Source organism: Amblyomma mixtum, chromosome 7 (genome assembly GCF_055824585.1).
Source record: "Amblyomma mixtum isolate Tamu chromosome 7, ASM5582458v1, whole genome shotgun sequence".
NCBI lineage: Eukaryota > Metazoa > Arthropoda > Arachnida > Ixodida > Ixodidae > Amblyomma > Amblyomma mixtum.
Genome location: NC_143018.1, coordinates 20493073 through 20507031, shown reverse-complemented (window position 1 = coordinate 20507031; position 13959 = coordinate 20493073). Strand labels below are relative to the sequence as shown.

Genomic DNA, 13959 nt, shown 5'->3' with positions numbered 1-13959 from the left:
AACTAATGGACGGTAAAAAAAATGGGGCATGTATTTCCTAATAAGTTGGAGCACTGATACTGGTACCACAACAGGGGCAACTGAAGGAAAAACACTAATGAGAGCACATCATTTTTTTTGTTCACTTTTCTACAGTTTTCGAGCAAGGAACACCTTCAGTTATCACTGTCGGCATCCTCACATTAACCGAGTATCAAAACTGAAGTTTTGAAGCTTCTTAAACCCACTCGCGCATCAACCTTGTCCAAACCCAGTGTCAGTGAAAAACCCTTAAATGCCCCACCTCTTAATGTCACAATTCATGGCAGCTGTTTCGTTCAAAAAGTATTCTTTAGTAAACCTCAATAAATACAGCTCCACATGCACAGACTGGGTGATTGCATGTATATCAAATTGTGAGAGGCCTCAACAAAATTAGTGGTTTGCGATGCATTGTCCCGCCACCTGTGTTGTGTGCCCTTCTAGATGCCACACACTCATAAGCATCAATATCTGTAGGACACCTGTGGCAGACAGTTCTTGCTTTTCAAAACCTGCTTTTCATCTAAAAGATTTGTGCCGCTTACAACTACAGTACAGCAGAAAGGATAAGTGCTCATGGCACCACCTTCTTGAAGAGCAGTTACAATAAGGCCACTACTTATGGTACTTTAATAATGTCCACCATGGCATTCTACCAAACGACATGAATTCTGTGAACGGCACAAACCCACACCAAAGGGAACCATCTCATACTGTCGCTTATCGTCCTATTATCGATTCCAAAATATACCAGCAAATCTCAGCACTTCTAGCAGGCTGTCAGTGTTTGTGTGATAAACTTGTTTATTCCTCCACCTCCATAATTAGTCACGGTATTAAAAGAGTTCCGGCAAAAGCACTTTCATATTTCACCTTACAGGTTTTCAGTTAATTAGCATCCTATAATGGCACCTACAATGCTCTGTGCTTACTTAATAAGCCTTTTGATTTAATGGGTCAACCCAGTACGTAGCAGTACGTAGAGGTTTAATGGCTGTTAGTATTACCAGTTCTGAAGAACCCTCCAGGAGTGCTTGCTTTTGTCCCACTTGCAGCAAATAGTCGACTCATTTGTGAACACAACTCTTTGCCACTGCTCAGCACTCCAACTGCTGTGCTTTGTAGCAAACTTAAGACGCATAGCCTTGTAGGCTGGAGTGAGACTCAGCCTGGTGTTGCCATTCCAGCACGCCAAGCCAGCCTCTTGAAGTCTGAGTCGTATGACATTCTCGCTCGCTCTCAGGTTCAGCTCTCGCTTGATGTCGGCAGTGCTGAGGAATGGTTCGTCAACCAGTGCGGCCACAATCATGAGGTCTTCGAAGTCCGTGGTCACTCGTGCCCGGCCCGAACGAAATGCGTCGCCAATGCGGCCTTCTTCACGGTAGGCATGCACAATACGCAGGGTTGAGGACCGGGTGCAACCGACTATGGTGGAAATGGCGCGGTGAGAATAGCCTTGCAAGTGAAGACTGACGATCTGGCGTCTCCTTTCTTCGCTAATGCGCGGCATGGCTGTCGCCGACTTCTGGTGCCACGGAATATAAAGCTATGAGCAATCTCTTCAGCGCACAAGACCTTGGGCGGTACAGTGTGGGGTAGACTGCAAATGCTCAATGTTGCCTTTACACCCAACTATGAAGAAGAGCATAACGGGATGATGGCTGATGACAGTCCATTGATATGGATAACACAAGTCTCACAGGAGGATCGGCTGGTCGAATGAGAGTTGCAAGGCTTCTCAGAGTTCTGTTCGCATTTCTTACTTGGTGCAGCACACTGGTCATCGCGCAGTCAACCAGCAACTTGGGTAGTCAGAGCAGAGCTTTGACGTGGGAACCTGCCTGGAAGAAAATCAATGCCCACATCAGACACTGTACCAGAAAAAAATGGTTTAAAGAACAGGGCACTTCACAGGAAACATCATGATACCTTTCAGTTTGGTTTCCAACCATGTACAGACTCCAAAGATGCAGCGGCCCACCGCCAAGAATTCACAATTGTTTGGCGCAATTTAACACTTACTTTACCATCAGCAATCACTAAAAGGAATAGCAAGAAAATGCGTTCCAGCATATGAGATCCCGTTGTGTGAGTTGACGATGGACTCCATGTCGCTAACACTGCAAACTTTCTGCTGACGCTCACTTTATCGTACGTTCCTTTCGTCGCAGCTTTTTGCCGTCGTTAAGGCCTCTTATCTGTCTGTGTGCTGTAACGTACAGCAAATGGAATTCAATGCCAAAACCAATGCCAAGAATGACTGCATTGCCAGCTCAGCTAGAAGTTCGCAGGCGGCATAGAGCACGCTAGAGGGTCAGTTGATTGGCGGTATAACGATAATTATCATTGCTACACAGCACGTCGAGAGTCTGCAGCCTTTTGCACGGAGCCTTGCGCGCGTTTTGAAGACGCGTCAGCAGCGTTCGCAAGAAAAACGCTCAGCGAATTACAATATCAAGCACTCAAACCAATAGACATCCGGTTTAAATATCAAACTCGTGAAGCGTCGAGTTTGCGTACATATTGAAAAGAAAACGCATGCAGTGTCCGTCCTCAGTAAGCATTCGTGCGCTTCGCCACATATTATGAACACAGTCTACGGCCAGTCAAGGTAATTCGAGTGAACTCGCCATCAGAAACAACCCAAATGTGCAAAATTCAATGTGTTAAATTAGACGCCGCTGCGAGTAGGCTTTCGCAGCGCAGGTTTACACAGTCCGAAACAAAAGACTGCAGCCGAAACAGGAACGAACTGCACCAGAACTGCTGAATCTTACCGACATACGGGGAAGTCGTGGCACCTGAATCAACAAAAAGCCTGAAATTAGCACAAAAAGAGAGATATGTACTATAGCCGCAAATCTAGAGAAACAGCAGCTGATAACGAGACCGACGAGAGGCTGCTCGGCCGCCGCCTGGCATTAGCAACATCCGGTCATGTGAACCGAACCGTAAGAAGCTTCGTTTCCGGTTTCTTTGGCGGGATTTTCGTTCTAATTTTATTGTGGGCGTATCAGGCCTTTGCGCTAAGCAGGATACTCTATGCCACCCCTTATCTCAAATTTTCGAAAGCAGAAAAGGACAAATTGGATAGTATGATACGGCAGGCCTATAAGGCTGCGTTAGGACTCCCACTAAATGCCTCAACTGAAAGGCTTATGAGGTTAGGAATACATAACACCTACAATGAACTGAAAGAAGCCCATTTAATGGCTCAAACAGCGCGATTAGCCAATTCCAGAACTGGCAGGAGTATTCTTACCAGACTCGGAATTAACTTTCAACCTACGAATAACGATGCTAAAGTAGATTTACCCCGCGACTATAGGACGGCCCTACTAATCAAACCACTCCCCAAAAACATGCACCCCTTACACCATGAGGGTAGAAGACAAGCAAGAGCCAAAGCCTTACATAACAAATACAGACAGTGCGCTGGAACACTTTATGTAGATGCGGCAGAATACAAAAATACCAATGCCTTTGCAATTGTGGTTGTGAACGAGAATGGTGACCACATCGTCTCGGCGACAATCAAAACGAAATCCTCTGAAACGGCAGAAGAGGCGGCTATAGCCCTCGCCTTAGCGCATACCCAAGGGAGCATCATCTTCAGCGATTCCAAAATGGGTATCAATAATTTCGCTAAAGGGCGAATTACAAACACCTCCCTTAGAATCCTTAACGCAACCAAATTCTCACCAAATTATTCCGAATTGATATGGGTCCCAGCCCATTCGGGGAATCCGGGGAACGAGGCAGCCCACAATAAAGCCCGAGGTTTCGTCGACCGGGCAGTGGATGAGTCTGGCTCCCTGAATTTCACGAAGGACTCCATGATCACATATCATGATCTCACCAATCATTTTAAACTAGAGAGGAGAATTTTCCCCCCTCCAGACAAAAGACTTACTAAAGAACAAGAGGTTACGTGGCGTCGTCTACAGACGAGATCGATACGCACCCCATCACTCCTCGCGCACATTTATCCAGATCTTTACAACCCAAACTGCAAACACTGTGGCCACCGTGCTACCTACGATCACATCCTGTGGGACTGCAAAATAGAGCCACCTCCGGGTGATCTAGTTACAGCTCCTTCTCTCGAGCGGTGGGAGACCGTGCTGGCTAGCTCTGACCCCAGAACGCAAGTTTTGGCGGTGGAGTGGGCTGACAAAGTCGTCGAGGGCTATGTACTCTCGACCACTTAACGCGACCTCTTGCCAAGCTCTTCCCGGCGAATAAAATGTTTTACAATCAATCGAATTATCAGGAGAGGACGGAGCTGTGCTGACGTCAGATCTTTACAACCCAAACTACAAACACTGTGGCCAACGTGCTACCTACGATCACATCCTGTGGGACTGCAAAATAAAGCCACCTCCGGGTGATCTAGTTACAGCTCCTTCTCTCGAGCGGTGGGAGACCGTGCTGGCGAGCTCTGACCCCAGAACGCAAGTTTTGGCGGTGGAGTGGGCTGACAAAGTCGTCGAGGGCTATGTACTCTCGACCACTTAACGCGACCTCTTGCCAAGCTCTTCCCGGCGAATAAAATGTTTTACAATCAATCGAAGCTTGCTCAACAGCACTATCTCTGGCGCCTCAAATTTATTGTACGCCGAGAAGAACTCAACTTTTAAAAGGCATTGTGCGCAACACTTTCGCCTTTTGCCTGCGCCATTCTGCCTCACGTAGTACACCGAACGAAGCAACAGCGCGCGCATTCGAATTCGACGGCACCAGAAATGTGAATCTTTGCTTTAAACATGAGTCGCGTAGTGTACTTGGTGAGGGAGGAGAAGACATTTCATTAATGTGGGCCCATGATGCACAAAGCAAGCTACGCGCATGCTGCATTGTCGGAATTTTTTTTTCGAAATAGAAGCTAGTTTCACAGGCATGCACAAAGCTGCGGATTTCCTGTGCGGATTTCCAGGGCCCAGTCAGGCTGCACAAGCAGCTTATATTAGCGAGGAGACCACCAAGTTAGTTCTGAAAAATAAATGAAATGAAACTGAACTGTGGTCAAATGTCTGACAAGCGTTCTGATGACGCCACACATTGAAGCCACTACACTAGTGCACTTGGTTTAGTGCGTCAATCTCAAGGAACTGTACTTGCAATGCATTGTGAACCCCAATGCGGTCGGCTGTCATCGTGCGCGGTGCTAACATATTCAGATGATGATACACTTCAAGCATCATTGCTCTGGAATTGGCACAAGTCTCGAAGCATCTCTCGATTAGGTGGCCTTGACACCGTATGGCCGAACAAAACTGACATGGGTGTGCAAGGGAGATCTCCAAAAAGAATGACACACATGCAGCAGTAGATTACCGCCATAGTCAGAGCTGTGCATGCACTCACACACGAGTGATTCGGATTAAGAGTTACATACAGTTAATCCGCATAAACCCCTATAAAGAACAGATAGGTCTTTTCAGTTATTAACAGAGGCAGCCAAAGCATCTGCAGTATAAGCTACACAGCTAGAAAAAAGAGATCGCCATCTAATCAACACAAAATGGCCCTTTGTTTTGTTTCTAGCGGCCCTTCAATTTGTGACCAATTTATTTCAGAACTCTAGTGCATGACCGTATAGCTAAGCACAACCAAAAAATTGCTCGCCACTGGCTGACGAGGTGAAAGAGATGTCCTCTTGACTTCAAGTCGAGACATTTCTGCATGAATGAAACAGGGCCCACGCATTGTTCATACAAAATGAGCTGATGAATGCAGGGGCCATGCTCATTAAAGTCACAAGCAGGTTTCATTTTATCTTCTTTTATTCAAGAGCTACAACAAAAACAAATGCATGCCAGTTTTCGAGCACTCAAGCACATTTTTAGAGACGGTGTTCACTTTCACCAACAAGAAAAAATAAGCACACCAGTTTCACGAGACTAGCACACATCTTTATGTGTTTCTGTGGAACAAAACAGGTTCACTTGTTCATGAAAAGTGATCAGACATTACAGCAACACAGGCATTGAATATGGCTCATCTGTTGTAAGGAAGTATTTGAAGAGCACAGGCACAGTGCTAGGCACAGTGCTAGACACAGACACTAAAAACACAAAGCCTTGACTTTACTTATGGCCTGTAGTCATGTGCTGAAGAGAAGTCAGGATATTTGCATATGCCCACTGTGGAGTAACTTTTTTGAATGCTCTCTATGGCGGACTTCAGTAAAATTGCTACTGGTTACTTCTTGGAACCGTGGTGATGAACTTAATGGAGCAGCTGGGCTGGTGGTCAAAATGTAGACTGTCAGGCTCTTCAGATCACAAATTTCAAACACGTCACCGTCTCCTCTGCCACTGTGCCACTTCACAAGAGTCAAAAGTAGCAGCACGGAAACACCAACGCCCTTCAAGTTGAATTTTCTTTCCTGCGTGATGCTGTTCCAGGATTGCTGTCTTCCTTGGAGCCTTTCTTGGGTGGACTGCAAGCTGTATTGGAGTGTTCCTTTGCTGCATGCTCCCGGATAATGCGAATCACAGTAGGCTTAGAGCAACCGATGTATTCCGTAATGAGTGAATTGGAGTGGCCCTGTTTGTGCAAATCGATGATTTCTTGTTTTATGTCAGGCGAGAGGCGTGGCTTCTTCGAGCTTTTCCTACGCTTTTTTTCACGGTTAGAACCCTGGTTGAGGTCAGAGTCCTGAAAAAAAATGCAGAAACCTAAAGCTGCAGTCATTTACTCATTATATGTAAGTGCAGTACTAGCGAGTAGCCTATTACATATGAAGTTTTTATAGAAAGCCTGCCTGGAAGAAAAGATGCAAATTAATATGCTTTCTTTTTCTTCTCTTCACAGCTGATTTGATAACCACTTTCAGGTACACACCTCATGGTCCCTGAATGAACTTTATTGTCCTATATCACCCCTTACGTTACTCCTATCTTTTATGTGCTGTGTCCATCTCGTGCAATAAATAGAATTCTTATGAATTAATTGTGTCAGGCATCATCACTGAAATGCAGCAAACCCATAAATATTCAGTGTTGTTACTCACTTCTACTTTTATTACAGTTCTTGCTTGGTCTGGGCCATTCATAGTGGTTCAATGTGGAATGGGCATTTATTTTACAGATATGCTTGTTGGAGCCAAGTACGCCGCTGAAAAGAAGATTGTTTCACCGTTAAAAAAATGTACACACTTGAAAAAATGAAAACTTCTGTACAAACCTCCACACAGGTTAATACAAATGAAGAAGCTCTGACATCAGAGCGGGGGTATGACAGACACAACAAAAAGTAAAATTCCAGAATAATAAACACTGCCAAGTAAAACCTGTTACTTTTCCAAGTTTAAGGCACTGACATAAACATAAAATATTTTCCATGTACTCATTTTTCTAGGAGCCCTAAAGTACGGGACATGCTTATGAGCCTTTTAAGTTTGCCAGTTTCAGACATACTATGACCTTTAGATGCTCTGCAATAGGCTCTAAAAAACCAGCAAACCTCTATTAAAAAGCTTGGAAGCAACATAACCAGTGCCATGTCTTTTGAACTCCCTCTTGCAGTTACAAAACTGATATTATAGATTACCATTACACAGCAACCATTCACTGTTCTTTTCAGGTCGTTAATCTCTATCATGCAACATGCAATTCAATGAAGTTTAGAATGTTCTGTATTTTAATACAGGTATGCCATTAGCAGCTGAACTGAAACATTCATTGTCCGTGGAAATTTGTGCAACAGTTTTGGTCAGTGAAATTTAGTGGCTGGAAATCTGCCTGTAATTTTCTACCACCAGTCAAAAAGACTACTATAGACATGAGCATAAGCCATAAATTACACATGAATCAGGGAACAATGTACCTATACTAAGAATTATATCTTATACCTTGGTCATCACATGCTAACATAATCAGCGTTACCATCTGCACACAGGAACAATAAATCAGAGATGCTGCTCAAGATATCATGTCAGAGGTAATACGATGATATGATGATGAATGATACGATGCAGATGAAGTGACAACAAAATAAAGTGTTTGCTTGTCAAGCTCACAGTTTCGACAAACAAATAACACCAAACAACGATAAACTATATTAACCATACACCTCTTATAACATGAGCATCAGCCTCAAACTATATTAACCATACACCTCTTATAATATCAGCACCCGGGGACACCACCTGGCAGTTGACACGAGCTCTTTGAGCGAGACTGCTACTTGTGCAACAATCTAATTGCACACATCCTGCTGGAAGCAGAGGGGAGCATTTATACCTGTCTCCCAGAGTGAGGCAAGTAGTAGAAGTAGTAGTAGTAAAGAGCTTTTTATTCAACTAAGGATGACAAGCCTAGCAAGTCGACTGCCTGCGTGGCCAACTGACGCTAATCTGCCCCTACAGTGCCAAGGCAGTCGAGCAAGGTGGTGATGGAAAGAATGGGATGGGGGAGGATAGGGACCAGATTACTGAGCAGCCGGGCAGTTGGGATAGCAGGGGTCAGACTGATAGCGATAAAGAGGCAAGCAGGGGTGACGAGTGCATTCATTTGGATGTGCCAGAGAAGGCTAGAATCTGGGACAGCAAATGAAGAGTGAAGGGGAAGGTCGAGGTGCTTGTCTAGATGAAGCTGGAGGTAAACCTCCTTGATGGTCTGGCACAGAGAGAGACTCCCATGTTCTCCGTGGGCTAGAGAATTAATGGCACACAGTGAAGAGTGACAAAGGCGAGCTGATGACCCTCGTAGCATCAGTCGCTTTGGAACGTTAAACCCCCAAAAACCATGATCCCCACCTGTGACAGAGATATATATGCATGACCAAAGAGCATTATGACCAGGCTGAAAGCTCGCGTAAACATGCAACTCTATCATGGGGTGGAACTAAGAATGGTGCCATTGCGCAACACTACTTTTTCATGAGCCCAACGCATGCGAGTCCGGCTCTGCACTTGCGTATGAGCTTTGAAACGCATGGTCCGCTCAGGTTAGCTTGTGCCAGCCATACCAAGGGGCCTCTTCTTCGCACACTGACAGATAGCAGGACAAACAACCTCAAGAAACCAATGTGAACAAAAAAAAAAAGTAGCATCTATCCTGCGCCGGCGTTGTAAACTGCCGAGATATACGAGAAGACTCGCGTTATGAATGCAACGCTCTCAAAAGAGAGCGTTCATCTGGTTAACATAGGGAGATGCCAAGATAAACCACTCGCATAAGCGCACGCTACAATGGAAGAAGCCAGATTGAAAATCGCGAAGATAGTGCGGGAAGCATTTTCTTTTGCTCCGACTCAAACTGCGTGGCGCGCTTTAGCGTTCAAAATAAGAGCTTCCGAGAGTTTTCCTGATGTCATACCCGTGAAGGATTCAACCTTGAACTTCAGACACGGTAAGCGCCTCAGAATAGGACGGAACACCGGAGAAACGGAACTTTTTGCAACTTGCAATCAGCAGCGCGCGTTCAGACGCTTGGTTGTCGGAGGGTTTCAGCACTGGCGTGTTGCGCGTTCACGCCGCTGCAGGACAGCACGCGTTGACGATGAACGGCGCGAACTTTGAACTTGTAAACATTGGTTTAGTTCGGTTTATTGGCAGGGGAGAGCGAGAGGAAGCCCCCGTATACTGCAGAGCTAATCCCCTTAGACATACGGAAGCATCTCAAAATGGCCAGTATACCTAAGAACATGCACCCGGAGCATGATAAAGAAAGGAGAAGACACAGAGCTCGAACAGTAATGAACAATCTTGCCCGGGACCCGCCGGGTAGCATAGCCTTCTGCGACGCAGCCTGTGGGTCCGATGGCGCCTCTGTCATTGCAGTCATTGATGGGAATGGGCAGAAAGTGACAGCAGCATCGATTAATACTAGGAGTGCATTAGTGGCAGAGGAAGCTGCTATTGCTCTTGCGTGCGTCAGTACAAAAGCCAAGATAATCTTGTCTGACAGTAAGGCAGCTGTCCACAACTTTTGTAAGGGGGTGGTCTCCAGTCAAGCCACTAAATTACTAAGAAGATACCCCTCAAGCAGAGAGGTCTCCCTCATATGGGTTCCTGCTCATGAGGGCATTCCGGGGAATGAGGCTGCTCACAGCCTCGCTCGAGAATTATACATCCGAGCAGCTCTGGAAGTGCCCCGGAGTGGGAATAAAGACCCTCTCATAACGTATAAAGAAATTACTGAGACACCAAGACTAGATAGGAGAACATTCTCACTTCCGGATAGGTCACTCACTCCAAAGGAGTGCAGGGCCTGGAGGAGGCTTCAGGTCAACAGATTCTTTCCCTATTTTATACTGCACGACGAAGACACTGGGGAGCCTGAGCTCTGCAGTAGCTGTCACAGAATCACTTCGCAAAATCACTTAATTTGGGAATGTCAGGATTCTCCTGGGGCTAAAACACAAATCATCCCAGACCTTGCCACCTGGGAAGCGCTGATCCGAAGCCACGGCCCGGATCAGCAGAGACTCATCATCCGTCAGGCGGAGACAGCTTACCACAAGACTCTCTCCGCGGTCTCCGGTGCTGAGAGCCGGCTGGGAGGCGCCCCCTCCTAATTGCTGCGCCCAGACTGTGAGGCCCCATGATGACGGAAATAAAGTTCATTCATTCATCATTCATTCGGTTTATTGGCGTTTAACGTTCCAAAGCGACTCAGGCTATGAGGGACGCCGTAGTGAAGGGCTCCGGAAATTTCGACCACCTGGGGTTCTTTAACGTGCACCGACACCGCACAGTACACGGGCCTCTAGAATTTCGCGCCTCCGTCGATATTCAGCCGCCGCGGCCGGGATCGAACCCCCGTCTTTCGGGCCAGCAGCCGAGCGCCGTAACCATTGAGCCACCGCAGCGGGGTAAACATTAAAAATTATCATCATCATCAGCCTGACTACACCCACTGCACGGCAAAGGCCTCTCCCATGTCTCTCCAATTAACCCTGTCCTTTGTCAGTTGCCGCCACTGTATCCCCGCAAACTTCTTAATCTCATCCACCCACCTAACTTAAACATTAAACATTATATCAAAGCTAAATGGAATTGCTTACCTCAAGGGCTTTTCGAACAAAATCTGTACCAATCGGCAATCTAAAATTACCACTCAATGCTTCCAAGGTGTTTCCTTTCTTCTCATTGTCCCTACCGCGCTGTATTAGGCCAAGCGAGCTAATCGTGGACGCGAATTTAACCACCAACCTTTTTGTTTTTTATCCAAATGACACATCCTTGAAATAGGAGAGGGTGCTCAGAAATGAAGCGCATTTTCACTCAACACTCGATTCCCTTTCTTGAAACAAGTTCGCCAAAAGTCGGGTTAAATTCGCATTGATATGGTGTGTTCTTTTCTAACACGCATATTCTGACTATTGCTAAGACGTGCGGCATACAAGACTTGCTGGGTTTGCTATCTGTTGCTCATTGGCATCTGCCTGTCGTGACGCTCAGGGATCCAGCTAATGTATATCCGCCAAATATCCCTTTGCCATGGCCAGCGAAAATGACATCATATCAAAGCGAGAAAAAAAAATAGATGGGTATCAAAAACTACTTTTGGGGCGAGCTTCTGTTACACGTGCGTAGGACAATATACAACCCAGCTGTTCGTTGGCACTTGATTTTGGCTCACTTAATTACCATGGTCACTCCTGAAATATAATTGAAAAAAAAAAAAATCACCTTTAATATATCCACTATGCTAAAGAAAAGAACACGAGTTTTTCCTCTGGCCTTACTTAAGAATACTGTTTGGCATGGAGCCAACTCAAATTCACTAACTAAACTGCACACTGAGAATATGCCATCTGAACATTCCACTCTCGTAGAGCCCTTTTCCTGAGTATGCGCCCATAATTTATAAGCAGCATACCAGCGTTAGACAACACACATTTCTCTCTTCCCATTTGGGGGCTGACAACATGCAGAGTAGACACAGTAGACACAACTTACATAGTGCAAGTATAGAGGCTCGTGCACAAAGATTAAAACTTTGTTATGCACATTATGCCAGCATATCTACTGACAGAGTAAACCAGCTAGCCACAAAAATTTTTCACAAAGTTGCATTATTCGACTGTCACAACTAAATGAATATGCGAAGTCTTACCTGAGATGACAAGAAACCATCTGCCTTGCTTTGAGGTGAGACGTGAAAGCTGCAGTTTAGTTTTCAGTAACAAAAGCATGTCTCATCATAGCTCAACATGGCATGTTATATGGGGTTTAATGTCTCAAAGTGACACTTGGGCTATGAGTGATGCTGTAGTGAAGAATTCCAGATTAGTGTTGGAGTGCTACACTAGAGTGAAAAATAAAGCATGTAAGCACTGGTCTGTGCTACAATGAAATGCTGGAATTAGCAACAAGCTTTGACGAGACATTTTTGCATTAACCAGAACAAAGACTCTCCTTTCTTAGTGCCTCAACTAAAAACAAGGCAAAGAACTCCTTGTCTTTTGATGTAAGACTTTAACACTCTTGCACATTGGTTTGTGAGAGCTGGAAATGTCACTAGGTGAAACATTGTCACGGCTAGCTAGTTTACTGTGTCAGCAGATATGCAGGCATATTGCACACAACAAAGTATCGTTGTGTACATGGTCTCCACTTGCTCTACGTATACTGCGTCTACTCTCTCTACTCTGCATGTTGTCAGTCCCAGCAGAGGAGAGAATATATTTTATCCAACACTGATAAGCTTTGCTGCTTATCACAGTGAAGAATGAGGAGGCTTTGATCTAGTTGAAAGCCAAATGTCCCACCATAGCTGAACAGTGAAAACTCAAAGCTTGTTGCTGCTGTCAGCACCTGACTGCAGCACAGACCACTGCCAACAAGTTTCACCGCTTACATAGCTTACACACTGCTTTTAGCAGCACATGGAGTGCTTTACATATACAAGCAATGTCAGAGCTAAGCTAAACAGCTTCAGCCTCATTAGGCTGGCGAATTATGCAAGGCACAAATTTACAAAAACAATGTTAGGCCAACTGTGGAAGCTCAGCAAAGAAAAAGTGCATTGCATTTTGGAGCCCCGTAAATCTGACATTTCGGAGAAATGAGAGTGGTAGGTGATGTTGCTCGTGCATAAGCTTTAACAAAAGATGTAATTTTATTTTCAACACTCTTTTGCACAACTTACAAAGGCAAGACAACCTTAACAAAACGAATCCTGCACACACTGCTACAGAATCACATGGCAGTTCTGACCTGTTTACTTCTTAGGAGGTGATCATAATGCCAACAGCCACTGCATCTTCAGCAATGCGAGTGAGCCTACCAAACTGCAATCTTACAGTGGCAAGACTTTCACTCAAACAAAAGAGTGAGAACTCAACATACCTACCAGATGATGAGTGACAGCGGTACACAGTAACTTGCTGACTGCTCTAAAAAAAAAAAAAAGGAATCTGCCTTGCAGTTTTTCAGCACACATAGAAAACCAAGTCAACAGAGAGCAAGTTTCTAGGAAACAGTTAGCTGTGATTCACTCATGCTTGCACTGCACTCATCGACCGCATTATCACTGTCACTACTAGCGTTTTCCAGTTCAGCATCCTCCAGCAGGAGCTTCTTCTGCTCCTTGCTTCTTTGGCGGCGGCGTGACTTCCGTGGCTGGCCGTTGGCAAAGGGTTCACTCACAGTGAGAAGGCTTCCCTTGTTGGCAACCACCTCTCTCATCTTGTCGGGGAGTGATGCATAGAATGTGCACACGAGGTTTGGCATGTCCCTCAATTTGTCCCACTCTTTCTTTATGAGGGCCCACAGGTTGTCGGGGGATGGATCAGAGAGCCTCCGACGCCACAGCCGCTCTTTGAGTAGTGCCCAGGCGTTCCGGATAGGGTTGAGGTCTTCAAACTTGGGAGGCCAGGGCATCTGGACGATGCCGTGGGTCTCGAGGTGCTTGCGGACACGAGCTGAAGAGTATGTGGGCGTCGCGTCCTGCTGCAGCAAGAAGCTGCCATCGCGAAATG

At 45.6% G+C, this 13959-nt stretch overlaps 1 long non-coding RNA gene across 1 annotated transcript; it reads right to left on the bottom strand.

Moving 5' to 3' along the window:
- Positions 1-5772: 5772 nt before the first annotated feature.
- LOC149335171 (uncharacterized) lies at positions 5773-9498 on the bottom strand. Its single transcript, XR_016284016.1, has 3 exons — positions 9348-9498; positions 7040-7143; positions 5773-6684 (listed from the first exon to the last, which is right to left on the bottom strand). It is a non-coding gene; the product is annotated as an uncharacterized LOC149335171 (long non-coding RNA).
- Between the last annotated feature and the right edge of the window lie 4461 nt (positions 9499-13959).